At 46.0% G+C, this 22,562-nt stretch overlaps 1 long non-coding RNA gene across 1 annotated transcript in view; it reads right to left on the minus strand.

The window, feature by feature from the left end:
• The window catches only part of LOC146185852 (uncharacterized), a 377,146-nt gene that overhangs the window by 242,178 nt on the left and 112,406 nt on the right, over positions 1 to 22,562 (minus strand). The window lies entirely within an intron of this gene.

Here is a 22,562-nt window from a genome sequence, read left to right on the forward strand (position 1 = left end):
GAGTATTTTACAGACGCAAAATACATTTGTCAAGGTGCTATCTCCCAGCAAGTTCTCTTGGCATAATGACTCTTCCGCCGATGAGTAAAAGGGAGGATCCACTAGTTAATCCCATCGATTCATCATTAGCGCTGATTAATTATATAAGGTCAAAACTCCGAACAGCAGGGTATTCTTGCTGTCCGTAAAGCTGGCTTCAAAGAGGGGACATAACGACTTAAACGTAGGAACCGCTGCACTGCTTAAGCGTACGCAGCGTCTTGCAGAGAAGGATCTGGGAAGAAGGAAGGAGAAGGAACGTGCCAAGGGCACGTCCCTGGAAGGGTTGCACCACACCTCGCTGGACGCACTGCGTCATGCGATACAGACACGCCAGCAATATGATAAGAAGCACCAAGAAGCCTGCCATTTGCACTTGGCAACCTACTCGAGGTATCTGGAAAAGGTTCGAAAACAGTTACGCAACGTCCTTCAGGATCATGTAGTTGCTGAGTTAGTGACCTCTAATACAATCGAGGCGGATGTCTGGCGCAGGTCGTTCGCATAAGCGATAAGAAGTTTGCAATATTACAAAAGTAAGCACTGTACTAATAAAACGTTTCGAGAAAGGCAGCATTGGCGAGGCATGAGGAGACGAACAAAATATAACGCTCCAAATAGGATACAGAGCTTTAAAGTGTAACGATGTAATTGCCAGTAAAAGTAGAATTATTGCTTTCCCAGTTTTCCTGCATTTACGCGCATCTGGCATAAATATTCTCTCTAATGTACACGTCGTTGCTGTCTTAAAGGCTTTTCTAGAACTGTTATATCATATTATCACCCTACTCACCACCTGAAATACGTATACATTGTAGTGGACGGACTTCTTTGTTTATCTACGATAACGGTTGCTGCTAATCATGGTTTAAAATTTTCTTGAAAATGCTTTGAAGTATTTAGAAAAGATTTTAAAATTTTTGCAAAGCACAAACCACATTAGTTGCTTGTTTAGCCACAAAAATATACGCCAGATTGTGCTTCAAATCTTATCGGATAGTACATTTCTTATCGTACGATGGCATTCACCTGAGGAGGACAAACAGCAATAAAATGGCCATGAAAGACATAAGTCAGAAATAATTTCCGGTTGCTCACTTTGCTCATTACAGAAACGCTGAATTACAAAGATTTATAAAAATACACCTTCACTTTGAAAAAGTACTTACATGTGCCAAAAGAAATATTTCTGAAATTTACCAGTGCAACGCGCTTTAACGCTCTCTCTATCGTTGCTGGTAACTTTTATTGGTTTCCGAGCACCCACATTCAACTTGCAATGCTGAGCTGCGGCCCGACGGTATTTCAACACTGAAAATGCGACACAAAGCCAGTCGAACATAAATTCTCGAACTATTCGTTAACGAAGAAGTTCGAGCGAAGATCGTGGTGGTCAGTAAACACACATCATATCGTAAAACACTCAATTAATTACTGAACCTCTTACAGAACCTAGATGAGCCAAAGCTTGCAAGTGCTTGAACTTCTCACGTACGCTCAACACGACCAGCAGTGCAGCAATATTGTTCGAGAAAGAGTAATCTGATTACATCTAATATTTCTAATCCGCATATTTCCAATCGATAAAAAAAACATAACCAAGTAATAATGCGACAAAATATTTTATGTAGTTTTCCCTGCAAAAATGTTTCATATTGTGCAGTTATGGGCTAACTATATAAAATGAGGAGCTATGGCTTATGATAGATGGATTCGAAGTCGAAAACCGCACAGGAATTAGTTGTAACTACAAAACTGTTCTGTAGTATTTTCGACACGGCTCATATTGCTTAGGGTGCGTGAATGGTACTTTTTCAAAACCAAACAGAATGCAAATAGGTGAGCCACGGCACTGAATGAAATACGAATAGTGAAGCTAAGAGCCGAATCGAATACTTTAGAGTATTTGTATGACTATCGGCTAGTTATGCAAATATTCGTGGCAAAAGAATGTTTATACAAAATCGCGGAAATAGATGGCGCTGCAAGTCATGGAGCTTTGTAAAAAATATCTCCGGAAATATACGCAAAATCTATCTAGATTAATGGACACAAAGGCGTGAAACATGAAGTCAGCAAATAACTCATTTACAGCCATGTCATGCGCGTCGCGAAATAAGCTTTTGCTACAGCCGAAATTAGAGCCGAATCTGCCATCGTATGTCAGTTGCTTTCGACGCGCCCAGTTTAGCGCGTCAAAAGCAGCATATACAACCATCTGGGCCCAGTTCTCGCTCCTATTGCATCTCAATTCATGAAAGAGATCAGCGTTTTGAGTAAGGACATCTAGTGCCGGGCTTTACAGAACTTAGCAGAGACATGCCATGTAGTGCAGTCTGGAAGAATGTATGTATCAGTATCACGAACTTCGCAAAACTAATGCACCGTGCCATGGCCAGAATGCGCAGAACAATCACGGCTCAATGCTGCCTATTGACGGAATAGTCCTGTTTTTGGAAACAGCCGTCGAAAAGAATGACCTCCGGCTTGCCTGAATTCAACTCGACCAGTTATTTAGAAACTTGAGGTCGTATTCAGACAGCTAGACAGCTTTCTCAGCGACTCAGCCGCGGAGGAAAATATTCATCGGTTCCCAAATTAATGTTCGGTAGTTTTGTTTTTTCTACCTTGCTTCCTCCATATGTAGATAAATTTGATGGACTGCTTTCTTTCTCTCTCTCTCTCTCTCTCCCTACTTAACTTTACATTCAGATACTAATTTCCAGAAAACCTTAGTCCGTGTCAGTTCCGTGAAGTCTGTCAGTCTCAATTTTTCTCCCACGTTATCAAAAGTGATGAGAAGCAGACTTGTTTCACGATGCCTGAATGTCTTTGTTTGGGGACGCAGGACGGGTCCTGTGTTTTCTACCAAGGCCACACAGCTAGACAGCCCTCAAGGTATGCAGGCCCACTGCTTCTGACGGCATCCCTCTTTTCTCTTACTCCACCACGCCCCCACCTCGCTTTCCCCTATGAGAAGTAACCAACGGCAATAACTGTCTCATCTCCTCATCGCATTTCTATTGCCTCTCTCTCTCTCTCTTTGTCTCTCTCTCTCTCTCTCTCTCTCTCTCTCTCTCTTTCTCTCTCTCACGCACACACAGACAAATTAGGATTGAATCCTCTCATATACTGCTTTCCTAGTCTTCGCACTTACATCGAATTACTTGTAAATAAATTGTAACTAGATTAGCTTGGTCTGTCATGAGCAGTTTTTCAGTTCCCAGGCTTACCTTCAATTAGTTCATCGTCATTGATATCTTCTATATAAATTTAAGTACAAAACAAACAAAACATTACGTCTCCACCCCATTCATGAACAAGGACTCCACAACAACAACAAGGAAATAAATTCGCTCGTTCATGCGTTCTTTCGTTCGTCCTTTATTCCACACACATGTAGGTCTGTACGTCTATGCCTGGACATTATCAGCTTTTTGATATTTCTCCCTGGCGTTTGTCTAGCGTAAACTCTCTAGGCGAAGGGTTCCGAAACCTATTTATTGGTTAGAAAATCGAAAGCAAGATTCTTGTGAGCAATCAATTCAAACTCCTGTCATAATTACCGGAAAAGGACGGATTGTAACCACTCCTATGCTAATGAAGTTGTGGCGTAGCCTCTAGAATCCGTGCTCTGAAACAGGTGCGAAGCACGCATTTTACTTTGCTATTGAGAAGTCAGTCTGTAAGGGTTACATTTGTGTGTAGCTTCTTGGCCTTGCCTAAATTATAGAAGCGTCATTTTTGGTGCGAATGTCTGCTTTCTGATACGAACTTGGTACACTATTGGTAGAGGCTGACTTCTAAACAACCAGTGTCAATTTTAATGGAAAAGATAGCATTCGTGTAGACGCAGCACTACCAGTTTACTTAAAATTGCAACACACTGTCGCGCTGAGCAGTAAACATCGTCTTCATCAAGTTTTCCGTTTTCACTTAAAGTGTTTTCATACGCCCTTCGCAGTTAAGCGGCAGAAATACAAATGGCACATCTGTCTACCTTCTGCTGGTGATGCAAAACAAAAAAAAATTGCAGCCTGTGAAAACAGAAATGAAGCATTGGAAAATGTAATTTTCAACATGGAGCACTAATATTTTAGCGGAATGTGCACTGTTGTGCATTAAAATCTCGCGATACTCGTCGGAATAGAGAACGCTAATATGTTAAAAAAAAAAAGGTGGGAGGGAGGGAGAGGAGGAGAGGACAGGTAAGCTCCACGGCTGAGGATATGGGGTGATATCTTTAATGGCTCCCGTTTTCCTGCTGGTTTTGTGGATTCTTATTCATGTCCTTTCATTATGCTACTCAAATTTGAGAAACCAGTAATTCTTTACTTCTACATCTGTTATACCGAACATACTGATTAGCATATTGAATGAAGTGGAACGCCACATTGTATGAAAGACAACTCGTCATTGGTATAATTATCCACTTTAAACGCGCCGTAGGGGCAGGTAACTGAGGATCCAAAGGCCCTGAAATGCTGGATCCCTGCTGGATTTCAAAGGCGAAGCCCGATTTGGCAGCGCATGCGAAATCAGCCGCGTCATACAGGTGGTCTCGTGTTTTCACACAACCCAGCGACCAGTCAGTGCACGGTCATGTCACCTGCCAAATACCACCTACCAGATACCACCTGCCCGTGAATTTTGCACCCCCGGCGCCAACGATGGAGACGCTGGATTTTCTGGAGAATGAGGCCTCTAACTGTTTCACATTAAAATGTGCTGATATGTCATTGAACGGGACGTGATGTTCAGTCACCAAAGCATCGACATCGACTAGCGACCCTCGACCGCCTCGATGCAATGGCTAGAATTGTAGCCTCCAGTCCTCAACTAACATCGGTATACATGCGCCATCTGTGGAGGCTTAGTAACAAAAATGCATTTTGGCTTACAGATACGGACACAACGCGGCACTCGCGCCCAGCAGGGTTGCGGTGGCGCGGGCATCAAGAGCCATTAGCAGGGTTCGAAAACAAATTATGCTTCTCACTACTGGGATTGCCTCCAACTCCTTAAGCCTAAAAGAAATACAACTCCTAAAAGAGAAAAAGAAAGCAGTATTTACGGAATTTAAGGACTGATAGAAATGATCGATTTTTATTTTTTCATAGAGGCCGCTCCCAAAACGAATGTTAGGTGTCCTATGCTTACAAGTATCTCTTATCGGCGCACAAGAAGCCGCGAGCATCCATGCTCTACCTTTAAAAGTATGACATGAAAACATTAATGGCTTCCGCCTGCGGCTCCTGGACTTTCCAAATGCTTGTTGAGTACATGCACTTTGTTAGTGGCTTAATCACCTATCTCTTAACTTGCGATTTTTATATTCCACACACACTGATTTCAAAAAGTCGCAGACTGCCACATTATGTTAGACGCCACTGGACATGCACATCAAGCCGGTTTCCAACAAGCCGTTCGAAGGTGATTGTGTGGCGAAGAAGTAGGGTGTCTGACATGCAAGCCAAGCGTGCCTATATGGGTTTGATCCCCATCTCGCCCGTCCTCCACAGATGAGTTGTCCGTTTTGGGGGCTCCCGCCATCTTGGCCGTGCAGATCAGTCAGCGCCTCGATGTGTCCACAGCAACTAGCATCTTCCTTTGGTTTTTCGCTTACATTGTCGACGCTGATTCTGGCAATGCCAGTGCCGTATTTTATGGGAAAGTGGCTTTTATTACATGCTGTCGTGTAAAAAAATGGTGAGATTTTAAGTCGCTCGGCCAAGTACATCGGTTTTCGCACCGGTTTAACTATAAATGAAGGACCACCTGACATATATAGGCCTAAGTGACCTGCGAATATCGTTTTTGACTCCAGGTTCGAGAATGCCAGTAAGTTCAATCCATCTCAGGACTGCAACCCAGGTTAGCAGCTGCTGCCAACTGGCCATGTCTTGCGGGCTCGGGACATCCCGCATTCTGGCAGCAAATCAGTCTCCACTCCTGCTTCGCCGACCAAATACGGGAAAAACATCGTCGAAAACTGCCGGTTCTGAACATACTCATCATAAGCGTACAGTCGTATTCTATCACACTGCAACGTCTGAGGTTTTCTATATTAAACTCTCGCATTTACTTCTCGAATATGAGCCTTTGTTTTCACCTTATCGTCCGCGCTGAAGACGGTGAGCCATTGAATCCAATTCGCTTTTGAATATGCCGCTGAGTTTGCAATCCGGTTAAAGCGACTGAAAAGCGTCGCCATATTGTTCTTTCACTCCCCAGCGGTTTTAAGTTGGTTTTTCCTTTGCATCTTCTTTTTTTTTAATCACCAAGCAGGCTTTTGACCTTTGCTGCGGGTCAATTCAAGAAGGGGGATGTCTTCTATGTGATTCGTTCAAGTTGCTCTTCCCGTCATACTGATGGTCACGTCAGACTGCTCTGTCTTTAGGCGGATAATTTCTTATCCACAGCAGCGTCTTGCATCGAACGACTGAATACTGTAATCGCCATTTTATTTTTGCTTTGGCTCCCATTAGTGATAATAATCATGAGCTAATTTGCATAATGATTTGTAAGTACTGTGGCAAAAAAATACATAATTCACTAAAGGTAGGATAAGTGGGAATAAGGTACTCTAGTTCTTTCAGCCGCCGTTTTGCTTGTTATGGAAAGGTTTTGTAGTTGGTTTCGTCTTTGATTAACATGAATATACATTGTTAATTCTTATTAAATGTTTTTACGTCTCATATTTCTCAATATAGCTACATCGACGCACGAATGGTAAGATCACGCTTTATTCAGATCATACATGACTATCCCAACGTGGCCAGCACTGTTTTGTGGCCCGCAAAATACCAGTATACAAGCATGTCACATTATGAACCGGAGTGTTTGTTCGGAAGTCACGTCTCTGCAACTGATTCAGTGTGTTGTGACTACATGAGCATCTATAGCCAAACGCAAGCTGTAACGCTCCTGGAACTGTTGCACCAAATTTGGCGTGTTCGGGCGTCCTTTTCGAAGCTTTTAACAAAGATCATTGTTTCATTTTTGATACACAGGTAGTGAAGTGTACATTTCTATTATGTTGACTTCACTAGTTAAATCCCCGTTCTAATCAAATCGTACGAACGTGGGCACGTCGCCTGGTGACAGCATGTCTAATTCGGGGTACAATTTCTCTGCGTTCGATTCCTGTCTCACCCTCTCTCTCAAAGAAGCTGCCCTAGTTGGCACCTCCTGTCACCTTGGCCATTTCATCCTATCTCGTGACACCCCATAGTACATCCGTCAATTAGTGAGCGGCCCTATCATCTGCTGAAAGACTAAGTCGAAATAGAATAATACCCCATCACGCCTTAATCTGCTCTCCAAAGCCTTTACAGTAGCAAAAGAAAATAATATACTTCGATTCTTCTATTTCACAGTTCTTTATTTCTTTTGCCTTATAGAATCCTGCGCGATAGAAAAACGGCACGAAAATTTCAGTTTTTACAGAGTAAATAACGTATTTCATCACGCATTTAAGTTAAAATTTAATCCACTAAATATAGTAAATAACTGTCTTCTGCACTGCATGAATTGTGCGACGATTGAGTGCTTATCAATAAAAACGCTGTATGGCAACGCAGAAGCGTTCACAGCCGGTCATTGCTCTCGTAAAGCCGCGGCAGGCAGCCGCGACAAGTGCAGCTCTCTGATTATGGAGAACTACGGTATGTCATCGCGCTGAAAAAGGGCGGCTGTGCTGCACTAACAGAGGCAGAACTAGCTTCTCGCTGACTCCCTTCAGTTCTAAACCACATTATGCATACACACGCTTGTGCACTTTGTGCTTTCTGAACCTCAATGGAGTGCGTATTCTTCTGTCCCCTCTCAGAAATGTCTCACTCGATAGTAGCTATCGGAAAGTATCTTGCGGCTCAAAGTTTCCCGTTCAACTCAGCCTGTCCGTGGTGAACAAGTGATAACATAATAACGTTAGAGCTGATAAGCTGTATTTATATTGCAGGTTATTACTTCGTGAAATATTTAAAAAACATAAACGCACTGGAAAGTACAGAAATCTGGCCAGGTATAATTCTTGGGCCCCAAATGTTGATTCAGCAGCCGTATGCCGAATGCTTCTGGCGTCCGCGATAGCTTATTCTACTGCTTAGTAAAGCTGCACACAAGTAAGTTTCTATTATTTATAATGTTTTGTGCTTGCCTTACAAATAAATGTGGTAAGGAAAAGAAAAACCCTCCGCCAACAATGATTTTTTTGTTTATTTGTTGTTGTTTCTTTGTCAGTAAGCAGTGCCAGTTCAGGAGACACGCCTTCCCTCATGAAACATTTAGCGAAGGTCATTTTATGCTGACACCTAAATTCCCCTCCCCATACGCAAGATTTACCGTATTGAAAGCGTCCTCCTGTCTAGTGTAAATAGATGATAATAAAATGCTACACGAAATATACGTAGAAACAATGAGGTTCAACAAAGCGAACAAGCGAATGTTACAAGTAGTAGTACGTGAACCTGGCCTTCGTGTCCCCCCCTCCCCCTCTCCCCCCTCTCCCCCCCTCTCCGGGAAGCATTACGGAAGCTCTTCACTGAAACTTAAATTGTGCAGCCAATTCCAAGCTATCCAAATATTATATAATACAAAAGGGATGTCGAAAGCAATGAGGAACTTCTGAATAACGAAATCAAGAAAAGAATAAAGGATCTAAGAGGTGTAGCCCTGGGCGAGTTAAAGTATGATAGAGAGCAGGCAGCAGCTGAAGAGGGCGCAGCACACTGCGGTGGCAGAGCCACCACCCTTTTCCCTCTTGCCTTCAGTCCACCGGCGACTGCTGTGCATGAGTGCGATGACTAATGATGAAAGCAAGTGTTGTTTGGCGAACCATCCACTGCAGCGGGTTTTTCGTGCTGTTGGCACAGGTAAAACAGCAAAGCTACGCGAAAGTAAGCGTGTTCTCCACTTGTTAGCACAAAGCACAAGCTCCTTACAATGTGGTAGCGGCCCTGCTTGCTGCAGAAAAGTGTGAATGTGTCAGCTATTAGTTGCTAGCATGAAACAAAGCTTAAAAGCAAAGTTTGTGTGTATATTATTACGGACGACAAGGAAGAAGAAGCGGGCAGTGGCGCGGGCAGGAGCGCTCGCGCTAGACCCGCGAACATTCATTAAACGTCATCTACCATCGTCATCGGTCATGTTCTGTCTCCTGTCTTCACCGGCTTGCCGCTTCGTAACAATATCATCATCATGGAGTCTTAGTGGAGAAGTAGCTCCTAGGTACATGATACTTAGGATGCACTGTACCTTTCTGTCTCCAACTCAACATGGAGTCTTAGTTGAGAAGTAGCTCCCAGGTACATGATACTTATGAGGCACTGTACCTTTCTGTCTCCAAGTCAGAGCATCTCAACTGTTTTTTTTTTTTTTACTTTTCTCGTCTGAAAATTCTCGCCTCATCGCAGTAAGAAGCCTCCATATCATTAGCTACGGCGCTAAAGCAGGCATGCCTTATTACCTAAAAATACTAATTGTGGACAGACAGTCCCTTCTAACCCATTCTGGGATCAGTCTCTTTTATGGCCCTAACGTACCCAAACAAACCAACTATATTAGCTATAGCCTAAAGGTAGTATGGCCTCCGTGCAAGGAAATAAACTGCCCCTCCATTTACTTCTTTGAACCAAGTGCAACAAAGGTGCGCATGGCAGAGCCTGTTTGCTTAATTGGGCTTAGGTTCGTTAAACTTGAAGTATGTATTGCCCCATCAGTCATATTTGGTTTAACCAGGCAAATATGTGTTTTAATTCCTCTGCGACATCAATATTAACCCTTTGATGCCCAACGTTGCTCTCGGGCAACAATTCAAACATTTTTTTTTTTTTCTGTTGCGCATCTTGCGCTTTTGGTATGGCAGCGCCATCTAGTGTGTCTATACAAAAGCATTTGCTTCTGTAGCTAAAAAACAGAGGGCAGCACTCATCCAGTAGCTACAACAGCAGACAAGTTTTTGGACTCCGAGGAGCAACGTGTACATTGCTACGCGAGGTGAGATATTTTTATTTTGATCAGCAACTAGGCGCTATTTGCAAACTTTATAGTATGTGAAGCTCATCGATTATGAGACGGGAACTGTTTGTGCGCAATCAAATCGATAGAAAAGTTTAGAGTGGCCTGGCGCAAGGCGTGCAAACTATTATGTTGCTCAGGAGCAACATCGGGCACGTGTGGGTGGCATGTAATAATGAGCAAGCTTAGGGCGCCGAGCTCTTGCAATTGACGAACTGCTCACAGGGGGCAGAATTTCATTGGATTTGCCTTTTTTTATGCTTGCATGAAGTGAGAGAAAAGAATAATCCCTTTATATTCAGATGGAGAAATCAAGATGACGGGCCCTCACGGACGAGGAGATCCAGGAGATAACTTTTTTGCCTGATGGAGAAGTGTCTGATATAGACATAGACAGCGACCCCGATGATCCAGACTACGAACCAACTAAAGAAGATTCTTTTCTTCATAACTGCCCTTTGGAATTTGTCACCAACCTTCGGAGCAACAATGCACCAGAAGGCGAAAACAACGAAGTTCCAAGCGCGTCCCCTGAGGCTCTGTCAAGCACCGCTCAAAAACCTAGGGGCACTAAGAAGCCAAAAAAAAAAAAAAGAAGCCAACGCGGAATTGGCAACGCAAAGACTTGCCACTCATGGATATTTCATGGAAAGGTGAGCTGCCACCCCCACCTGCTGATGTGCTGACTCCTTACGAGTACTTTTCAGCATTCTTTGACGCCCGAATGGTGGATTCTTTGTGCTTCCAAACGAATTTGTTCTCTACACAAAAGAATGGTACTTCTATTGGCGTCACACCCGAGGAGATGCGGAAGTATTTGTCAATCCTTGTGATATCGGGAACAGTACGCATGCCCCACTTCCGCATGTTCTGGCAGAACGGAACCCGTTTTGCTGTGGTGGCTGACTTGATGTCAAGAAATCGCTTCGAGGCCATTCACCAGAGTTTGCACATGAATGACAACTTTCTAGCGAAGCCGAGAGATGCAGAGGGCTACGATCGTCTGTACAAGGTGCGCCCCTTTGTAGACCTGAAACAAAATATGAAAAAGGTGGCACCAGAAGAGCGCCAAAGTATTGACGAACAAATTATCCCTTTCAAAGGAAGATCCCCTCTAAAACAATACATGAAATCAAAACCCCACAAGTGGGGATACAAAGTCTTCACGCGCGCAGGTTCCTCTGGAATTATTCACGACTTCCGAATTTATGACGGTAAAACCACAACGAATGAACATGGATTCCGCATATCTGGAGATATCGTAATCGACTTGGTACAGGACTTAGAACCGCATGTCAATCATAAATTATATTTTGATAATTGGTTCAGCAGTCTGCGGCTTGTGGAGGAGTTGAAGTCGAGAGGATTTCACAGCGTTGGAACAGTACGAGCTGACCGGACAGAGAAATGCCCTCTTGCCGCCGAAGCAACACTGAAGAGCCAAGGCAGAGGATCCGTCGATTTCCGGACAGACTCCAAAACAGAGATTGAAGTCACAAAATGGTATGACAACAGCTCTGTTGTCCTCGTGTCGAGCTACGCAGGGGTTCAGCCGACCGACACATGCAAACGATGGAGCGCCAAGGAAAAACGCACCATTGAGGTTCCTCGACCTTTTTCAGTCAAAGAATACAACGCCTTTATGGGTGGTGTGAACCTTGCTGACATGCTTATAGAACTGTACCGCACCGACCACAAATAAAAAAAAAATGCTACATGAGGATATTTTTCTGGTTCATAGACGTCTCCATTGTGAATGGGTGGCTTCTCTACAAGCGGCACTGCATGCAATTGGGCATCAAGAAGAGACTGCCTCTGCTCACCTTCCGCGGACACATTGGGCAAGCCCTGGCTCAAATAAACACAAAGCCTCTGAAAAGAAAGTCCAGCATGGCAGCAGGAAGTCAACATGCACCTCCGAAGCCAATCACGCGACCTCTGGCACCACGGCCAGTAGCGGATGTCCGTTACGATGGTACGCACCATTGGCCTCAGTACGGCAAAAAGAAGAACAGGTGCAAGTTTTGCAAAACAGGCTACACCTACCTCTTCTGTGAGAAGTGCAGGATGCATTTGTGCCTGCTACCGACAAGGAATTGCTTCCACTCCTTCCACTCCAAGTAGAACCGCAAATGCCCGATGTTGCCCAGGAGCAACAATTCATTACGAAGTAATGAATAAAGAAATATTTTTTCTTTCACCTGTTTCGTGCTTTTGGATGCTATTTTAACTTGTATTAGCAAAATCAGCAGCCTGAATTGCGTGCAAGTTTTGCAAAACAGGCTACACCTACCTCTTCTGTGAGAAGTGCAGGATGCATTTGTGCCTGCTACCGACAAGGAATTGCTTCCACTCCTTCCACTCCAAGTAGAACCGCAAATGCCCGATGTTGCCCAGGAGCAACAATTCATTACGAAGTAATGAATAAAGAAATATTTTTTCTTTCACCTGTTTCGTGCTTTTGGATGCTATTTTAACTTGTATTAGCAAAATCAGCAGCCTGAATTGCGTGCAAGTTTTGCAAAACAGGCTACACCTACCTCTTCTGTGAGAAGTGCAGGATGCATTTGTGCCTGCTACCGACAAGGAATTGCTTCCACTCCTTCCACTCCAAGTAGAACCGCAAATGCCCGATGTTGCCCAGGAGCAACAATTCATTACGAAGTAATGAATAAAGAAATATTTTTTCTTTCACCTGTTTCGTGCTTTTGGATGCTATTTTAACTTGTATTAGCAAAATCAGCAGCCTGAATTGCGAATTGCAGGTTTGGGCATCAAAGGGTTAATGCATAACTTATGCGTTCACGGCTGATTTACTTCAGCATTATCTTCAGTCCAAATGCCTGTTGTTCTTACAATAACATTAAGAAATCAATTAGACAAGGCGACTTTAAACCGCACAATTATATTCCGATTAGCTCTATACAGGTTTTAAAGTGGAGGTCTTAGGAACCCGTTTTTGGAAACCGCGTTGCCAGCACACTAGTCATCGACGTCACGGTTTTTAGCGTGTCTAGCCGCCTTCCAGATCTCCAGGTAGTAGTAGAGCGAAGCTCCATTTGCACCTGCCTTTAGCATACACCAGGGTAGTGCTAAGTTGCCATTAGAAAATGTTCCACGCAGTCAGTCCAGATATACTCAGATCAGTCAGATATATTTCATTGCGCGTACTCCTCTGAAGTGCTGAGTTACGATCACTTAAGAAGTTTTGCTTGCCTTGTAGTAGTAATTACGGTAATAATTTTTCTTTCTCGACGTCAGAAAGATCCTCATCACCTTCGGTTGTTTACAGTGGTTCGGTTCTAAGATTTGGCATCCAAAAATGAGTCAGCCTACACGAGTGACAACGTAGTGGAGGGCTGCGGGAACTTTCAATCACCTGGGGCTCTTTAATGATATCGCACAGCGCACGAGCTCCTTGATTTTCGACTCCATTGGAAAGACGCCATCGCTGCCGGGATTTGACCCCGCGTCCTAGAGCTCAAAAGTCGAGCGTCCTGAGCCACCGCAGCGGGACGATTAGTTAATTAAACTTCTCTGTTTGATCCATCGGTTTGTGTTACGGCCTGCATATGTTTTATCCAACATAGCATATGTAAAGGTGTGTAACACGGTGTACTGGTAGGAAAACTGGTGACCAATTTTGGTAAGTGTTTTCAGTTTCAATTCTCTCGTCCCTGTTCATGCTCCGAGGCATTTCTTGAGGTCAAAACAGCACTCTTTCCAGGAATTGTACGTCTAGATGCACTCATTTTACATAGGCTTATTGCCAGCGGTTGGCCTGTTTGCGGTATTTCTTTGTTCAATTCAAATCTCGCCTACTACTTGCAGCAGTCTGTCAGCGATTTTCAAGCGCTAGCTAAGCTAAGAAAGATTACTTTCTCTTCTCTCTCTCTCTCTACTTTTCAAGGAAGCCTGTAAATTGGCTCTTTGTGTAGTTCTGGTGCGTAGAGCCTCAGTAAACCAACGTTGTGTTAGTGCAAACGAATATGCAAAAATTATGGACCGCACATACATGCAGCCAACGCATTGACCGCTTCTCTTCGTTTAGTGCCACTCTGCTTAGTGACGCTGGTGGGACCTTTTAGCAAATACCCGATAATTCACCTTGTTTCCCTTGCAACCCAAGTTATTTTCTCTTTGTTATAAATTGTGAAATAAGTTCCCGTTCCCGTGAAGTTCCACACACACAAAACAAGCTGCCCGCCTCAATGGCTCAGTGGCTTTGACATTCGGGTGCAGGTCTCATGTCGCAGGATTGATTCAACAGCAGTAACAGCATTTAAAGAAAGGCGGAATGAAAAATAAAACTGCATCCTGCTGCAGGATGTGTGCTAACGCTGATATGTTCTAAACTTGTCTGTGGCCCACTACCATGGCGTTCCTCATAGCTGTGTAACACCTAGACGGTAACTTCATGCGCCCCACACCATCACAAGAAAAGAAGGCCGTCTTACACACGTGCCGAAAGATGGTTGGTTGGTTGGTTGGTTCATAGGAAGGGAAAGGCGCAGTATCTGTCACACTTGCTCTGTGGACACCTGAACCGCGCCGTAAGGGAAGGGAGGAGGGTGGGAGTGAAAGTGGATAGAGAGAAAGGGGAGCCGTAGTGGAGGGCTACGGAGTAATTTCGACCACCTGGGGATCTTTAACGTGCGCTGACATCGCACAGCACACGGACGCCACTTCGTTTCGCCTCCATCGAAACGCAGCCGCCGAGGTCGGGTTCGAACCCGGGAACTCCGGCACAGTAGTCGGGCGTCTTACCACTGCACCACCCCGGCGGGGCTGCCGAAAGATACGCAGAACATGAATTCTGCAGAGGCCTCGAGAGCAATTTGATTGTTTTTCCCAAAGCAAGTCTGGCGACGCAAGCGACTCCAGCCAACTAGCGTACATTCATCGCTAATGGATGCAAAGGAGGTATACATTTCTATGCCTTGGCTAATTTATTGAGACAGGCAAATATTTCAAGCCCCGCGGTTGCGGTGCAGTGGTAAGGGCGCTCGACTACTCTGCCCAAGGATGGGAGATCGAATCCCGGCCGCGGCGGCCGCTTTTCGATGGAGGCGAAAAGCAAGGCGCCCATACTGTGCGATGTCGGTGCACCTTAATGAACCCCAGGCGGTAGAAATTTCCGAAGCCCTCCACTGCAGCGTCTCATAGCCTGAGTCGCTTTGGGACGTTAAACCCCACAAACCAAAGCAAACTTTTCAATAAATTTGTATTTCTCCATACACCTGGTGCGCAATACGTATTAGAACCCTGACCCATATATACTTTTGTGATAAACGCGCACGTAGACATTGCAGAAAGAGATTCATGCCCGAGGAACTCCAAATTACCGACAGGACCGGCATACACATACCTCAGCCAGGAGGAGTTATGGCTAGAACACTACGTTGTTGCCCCGACTGCGACCTTTCTATCTTGTTTGTGTTCGCAACCAACTCTACACATGCTCATTAAGTTGTGAAAGTGCCCACCCAGTACAAGCAACACCAACGTGCAGAGAGCAGCCACAGCCTAATTATCTGAAAAGCATGCGTAAAGTCGCCAAGCGGTCTGTGACGGCCCAGACGGAGGAGATTACATATCGCGCTATGCAGTAAGAGTGAGTGGAAATGTGACCCGCGAATAAATAAGCAAAACGTAAAAACAAAATGGAGATGATAAGAACGAACGCAAAGCCCGGGGCCGCGCTGGCGTCACTGCGAAGATCTATGCCAACCAGTGTCCAGAGTTCTTGCCTAAAGCAAGAACGCAGTGACGCACACAAAGCGTATAAGAAGTTAAAATGGAACCGCGCACAAGAAAAGACGCCGGCGGACACTCGTCTAGACTGCAATGTTTCGCAAGAAGAAATAAAATATCCATAACGATATCGTTTCTGCGATGGAGATAGTGCCGCCTGCGTTACCAGATATATTAGGCGGCCAGAACGCGGAGTGAGCGGAGGTCTAACACATTACCATATGTGGCAGACAGTATATCTTGGAGGCCACTGGAAAATTTGCAGCCTCAGACGTCGGGGGCTTCATTCCATGTGTGACGAAAGCGCACTACTTTGTACTAAACTATGTGCCTTTTCAGGCACTCGCCGTTAGTGCTACTGTTTTCTCTTTGTGCACTCCGGCAAGCTTATTTTTCCTCTAGAAGTATTTATTTTTATTTCGTTTAGTTTGGTTTGGTGGGGTTTAACGTCCCAAAGCTGCTCAGGCTATGAGACACACCATCGTGATGGACTCCGGAAATTTCGATCCCCTGGGGTTCTTTAACGTGCACTGACATCGCACAGCACACGGGAGCCTTGCTTTTCGCCTCCACCGAAAAGCGGCTGCCGAGGCCGGGATTCGATCCCGCGTCCTTGGGAACAGTAGTCGAGCGCCGTAACCACTGCGCCACCTCGGCTTTTTTTTTTCTTTATTGCCTAATTTATTATCAGATTTTACACATATAGAACATCCCACACATACACACACAGAGAGAGTGAATATTACGCGACAAATACACTACATGGGTTAAAACCACGCGATTTGGGCTGCGTGATCCATCACAAATCAGTCATTTGCAGCAACACTTCCATTCTCGGAAGCCACTCAGGCACTTCGTCGTGTGTCTTGAGAACTTCAATAACACCCGCAATGGCTTCGAGAAACTACTGCCGTATTTTCCCCGCATCCACGCCTGGATGCCTGAAAGCATGTCTTTCTCCCGATCCCATTGTACAGATAATTGTACTGTGCAGGTCCATGGGCGTCAGTCTTTAAACGAGTAAAAAATATGGCTGTACCAGGGGGAACAAAAACTTTCTTTTTCAAACTCCATAGCAATACACTAGAAGTTAAGACTTATTTAGAAATGGAAGGTTTTTTTTGTACCTTGGGGAAATCACTGCTTCATATGCGGCAAACCGGAAACTATCGAACACGTTTTCTTAGACTGTTGGGAAGCCTTTTTCTTCTGGGACATTCTACAACGAACAATTAAAAAAGACCTACTCGTGGATGCATTCGGAATTAGATTTTTACCAATTGAAGATGATGATGGGCTACCGCTGGACATGATCATGTTATTGGGCCTGCACAGTATCTGGCGATCCAGAATGGCTTTCACTGCGCCACCCCGGCGGGACACAACTTTTATATCCACTCAACCCTTTACCCCAGTGCAGGGTAGCAAACCGGTTTCTTTTACCGGTTAACCTCTCTGCCTTTCCTTCTCATCTTCCTCCTCCTCCTCCTCCTTGCTACAACTGACGTTTCTACATGGCTATGACAACAGCAATAAACGACGGTCTTTAGAAGCCCCCACAAAATGCCTTAAAAGCAACTCTGCTCATGCTTGCGTTACTGAGCACTCTACACTCCTGGAGCAGTGTTTTGCCGGCCACTCCACGTAACGATTCTTCTCCACTTCGGCCATCGCCGACCGCGACTGCCACACAGTGCTATGCGACTCGAAGCAGGCGGTGAGAAATTACGCCAAAGGCAGGATAGCGAAAGAATCTGTGCGCATACTGCAGGCAACCAAGAACGACGATGGCAGCAGACAAGTGAGAATCTAATGGTTCCCGGCGCACGCGGGCGAGGCGTCAGACCGCAACGCCAACCACAACGAGACGGCACACGCCGAGGCGCGCGCGCTAACGGACCCCGCCTCGGTCGACTGGCCGCTGTGGTTCAGCACCAAAGACCGAATGACTTACTACAACGAAATAACCAAAGTGTCCCGCCTAGCTCGCAGAACTCTACCACCCCCTTACTCGGAGCTCAGTCGAGAGCAAGCCGTTTTATTCAGACAACTACAGACGGGCTCACTCCCCAGACCGTCGCTGATGCATAGAATGTGTCCCAAGACGCACCTGACAGACAAAGGCAGAGTCTGCCGAACGGAGACGGCCGGCTTCGCACACATGCTGTTGAACTGTAGCAAGCACCAGGAAGAAGCTAAGTCTGGGAGGATCCCGCCGCGACTGGAAGCAGCCGCACGGAGCGACAATCAAGAGGAACAACTCTGGGCCGTCCAGCAGGTCATCAAGGCGCTGGCCCGGCAGGGACCCAGCGAGCCGGCCACAGCGAGCGGGGACCTAGGCCGCGCGGCCGGTGCCCAGAGGACGACGTAGGCCCCGTCCGGAGCGCGCGCGCGCGGGCGCGCGTTCTACTGCAGGCCCCGAATAAACGTTTTACCAATCCAATTATCTCCACTTCAGGAGATTCTGGTAGCCATTGGACTAGAAACAGACGTTGAGCTCAGTCACATAAGTCCAAACGTTTTCCTTTCTGATACCTTTGAATGTCTCCTCATTTTCCGTATATTTTTCGTTCAGTCGCGTTCGTCAGACGCTTCGTCAGACCCGGGTTCGAACCCGACCTCGGCGGCTGCGTTTCGATGGAGGCGAAACGAAGAGGCGTCCGTGTGCTGTGCGATGTCAGCGTACGTTAAAGGTCCCCAGCCCTCCACTACGGCTCCTCTTTCTCTCTTTCCACTTTCACTCCCACCTTCCCTTACGGCGCGGTTGAGGTGTCCACAAAAACAAGTGAGACGGTTACCGCGCCTTTTCCTTCCACACACGGACGTCTTTTCGTCAATCAGACGCTTCAGGGTGGGAACTTTGCTTCAGAGGAAGGATATCACAAACACTGCTCAGAAAATAATACGAATTGGCAGAAATACAAGAAAATATGACCATTTACAATTTCAGATTCCAAGAAGTTATAAAACCATGAAAGCACGTTTCGAATTAAACACGCACGCAGTATTCGATGGTAATACACTAGTCACCGGTACAGCACAAAATAATTCGCATCATATCGATCGCCGCGACAATACAATTTCTAGGGGCAAAATCAGGGTCTAATTATTTTCAGACTCGAACTTACGTCCTGAAAAGCATGTCTGCATCTGAAAGCAGTGATTCCTAAGCTTTAATTTACCCCTCCCCCCTCGCGTTTCGCCCGACACGAGATTGCATTTGTAGATGTTCATGTCATCCTGTTACCTTGCGGCACAAAATGCACCTTGATGGGATAGTGTAGCTAGAAAGCATTTGGATGGGTACTTAAAGGTTGTTATTAGTGCGCGCCTTAAATACTGCTGTTGCCATCTGCTGTATGGTCTGAATATAAAAACGCTGCAAACGAAAGTGCAAAGAAAGAGAAAGGAAACAGTCCCTATGTAGTTAAATTTACTTCCAATGAACTAAGTCTAGTGGGTCATTAAGGTTTCGCTATTTTTTCTTTGCTGTAATGGGTAACTATTGTATAGCTATGTAGGCGGTTTCGCATGAGCATGACTTTGTCAGCGCTGTAAAACAGCGACTAGTTGATATATCGGAAAAAGAAGGGGACCATCGCATAGATCGTCAAAGAAATGTGTGCAAGTGGCAAAATGGTGGATGTGGATTCTTGGTTGGTTGGTTTGTGGAGTTTAACGTCCCAGACCGACTCAGGCTATGAGAGACGCCGTAGTGGAGGACTCCGGAAATTTCGGCCACCAGGCGTTCTTTAACGTGCACTGACATCGCACAGCACACGGGCGCCTTGGTTTTCGTTTCCGTCGAAAAGTGGCCGCCGAGGCCGGGATTCGATCCCACGTCCTTGGGAACAGTAGTCGAGCGCCGTAACCACTGCGCCACCCCGGCGGAGAATTAATTAGTGCCGATAAGAACAATAATTGGTTCACAGAAAAGGAAAAGCGCAATGTCTTTCGCACTTGTTCTGTGGAACCTTAAACGCGCCGTAAAGTAAAGGAGCAAAATCGGAGTGAACGCGGAAACAGTGAAAGGGGTAGCGTAGTGGAGGGCTCCGTAGTAATTTCCACTACGTGGGGATCTTTAACGAGCGCTGACATCGCGCAGCACGCGGACGTCTTTTCGTTTCGCCTGCAGGGAGACTTAACTAGAGCCAGTTAAGTGGTTTACAAAAAAGGAAAGGCCCAGTATCTGTCACTCGCGGGCGGTGGTGGTAACAACTTTTATTGCCACGAAATGAAAGGAATTATTTCGGGCTGGGGCGAGTCTAGGGTGGCCTCCAGTCGGGAGCGACCTCTTGAGCTCGCGTGACGAGGGCCAGTTGCATAGTTTTCCTTGGGCTGGCCAACAGCTTGTCGCACATACGCGGAGGTAACAAACTTTTATCGCGAGCTAAGATGCACGTACCCCGCCCCTCACCCCGACCTCGACCGGGCGCAAGCCACGACACTCAGACGCCTACAAACAAAGGCCATTCTTAGCCCCTACCGACTATCGTTAATTACAAACGGAGAATTCAACCCTGCATGCCGGCACTGCGGTGACGGGACGCAGGCCACTCAAGACCATATACTGTGGGAATGCGCCAGCAATCCCCCTCCAAAGACACTCTTGTCACTCGCGGAAGATGAACTAGTATATCAAAAAAAGGATGGTACCCTTGGGGATCTTAACGTGCGCTGATATCGCACAGCACACGGACGCCACTTCGTTTCGCCTCCATAGGAAGGCGGCTGCGTTTCGATCGAGGCGAAACGAAGTGCCGTCTGTGTGCTGTGCGATGTCAGCGCACGTAAAGATCCCCAGGTGGTCGAAATTACTCCGTAGCCCTCCACTACGGCTCCCCTTTCTCTCTTTCCACTTTCACTCCCACCTTCATCCCTTCCCTTACGGTGCGGCTCAGGTGTCCACAGAGCAAGTGTGACAGATACAGCGCCTTTCCCTTCCTGTGAACCAACCAACCAACCAACCAACCAACCAACCATCCAACCTCCAATATAACATCATGGAAAGATGTGCAAGTGACAAAATATGTTTGTGTGGGTTAGTTAAGTAATTCAACGGAGACAATTAAGTGGTTTATTGGAAAGAAAAAGTACAGTATCTATCACTCGCGGAATACTACTGACACGCTGACAACACAGCGACGCTCAGGCTTACACATTACTCCAGAGCACATTCTGCAGTGATTTCGGAAAATGTTTTTTCAGTGTATCTTTAACTCTTGCTTAGTGTGTGTGCCATTATAGCATGCAAATGTTATCAGCGTGTGAAGGGAATAAGCAAGTTGAGCCGGAGGTTTTTGTTTTCCCTTCGCTAAACCTGAAGTAAGGATCGTTTCCTGCCATGAATTAGGACCCACCCACACAAATTCATCACGAGCCTTTACTCGCCAACCAAACTGGGTATCCGCTCGGTACTTATCAAGTGCGCAAGTTTTGCGAGCACCAACCTCTTTTAAAAATCAAGGCTCACGCGCGCACAGAACAGCTCTTCGGAGATAGGAAGACTCTGCCGCGTGGTTTTGTGCAATTAAGCGCCATTCAAAAAGGGAGGGTTTTAAAAAAAAGTAGTAATCGTCGGGGCCTGGTGATTCATGCGGCTGATATATGTCTCCATTGAAGTGAACACATTTTTTGTGCATTGAGAGTGAAATCTTTTCCAGCCCCTTGACCCTCACTGGATAGTTTTCAACAAATGCTCTACCGGTTACATTCCTCTTTTGTTGTCGTTTACAATGAGGCATCAGAAGTAAGTATTTTGCCGGACACCACTCGTACCTCAAAATATTGTCGACCGCTTTGTTTACGCGCTAAGTAGCCTTCGAAAACACACCTTCGAAAGCAGCATACGTGACCCCGGTGTACGCAGAATCCCAGCGGAAGACTCTACAAGTGCATCAGAGAAGAAAACGTCGCTGGTGTACAGCTAGACACGGGAGTACGTGCGCCTGGACAACAAACTGCAACTTTTTACTTATTTCGCTCTAGCTGCGTCCCACATCCTTGGCGCCTAAATCAGACTGGCACGTACGCGCCCTCAGAATCTATCTCACAAGAGTGCACGCGTGCATTCCATGCGCCCTTATCCAAACAGCCCGCCTCTTAAGGCAATGGCCAAGGTGCACGAAGATCGCCTCATCTGTTATCGCCTTTACCTTTTAGCGTTGGGGATAAGCTCTCAGAAGCATGAAGCAAAATATTTACTCATGGGGGAAGTGAGACTGCGGAAATGACTTGTTCCGTACGTGCCACATAGACCAAGCACGGGCTTTTTGTACCGCTCAGTTACCGTATGACTAAGAAAAATGCTAGCATTAGTATTCCGCGCCATTTCTAAGCTGAGATAGGAATTCGTGCAGCTCGCCGCCTAGAGTGCACTGAAGGACGCTCAATTGAAAACGATGCAGATAGTTGACGCCCTTAATTGTAATAAAACTTCTGGTGAACAATTAAGTTCCGCTTTTAAGAGTATACGACGCGAGTAGGCCATCACCCGACATATAACGTTCCGCTTTAACCAGGCCGTATGAGCGTGCCTGAGCGGCCTAGGCGAACGTGAATGCAAAGGTCGTGGCAGGCTGATTTTGATGCCATCCTCCCATATGAAAGGAGAGATCCGAGTTGACATCCCTTGCCGAACGCAACGTCAGGCAACCCTACGTTTAATCAGTGCGCTGCCATGTCAGCCACCAGCTACCACCTGCCAGCGCTAAGGTCGTGACTGTTCGCTCGCAAGGCCGAAGACTACG

This window comes from Amblyomma maculatum, chromosome 6 (genome assembly GCF_055883805.1).
Source record: "Amblyomma maculatum isolate TAMU_Amacu chromosome 6, ASM5588380v1, whole genome shotgun sequence".
NCBI lineage: Eukaryota > Metazoa > Arthropoda > Arachnida > Ixodida > Ixodidae > Amblyomma > Amblyomma maculatum.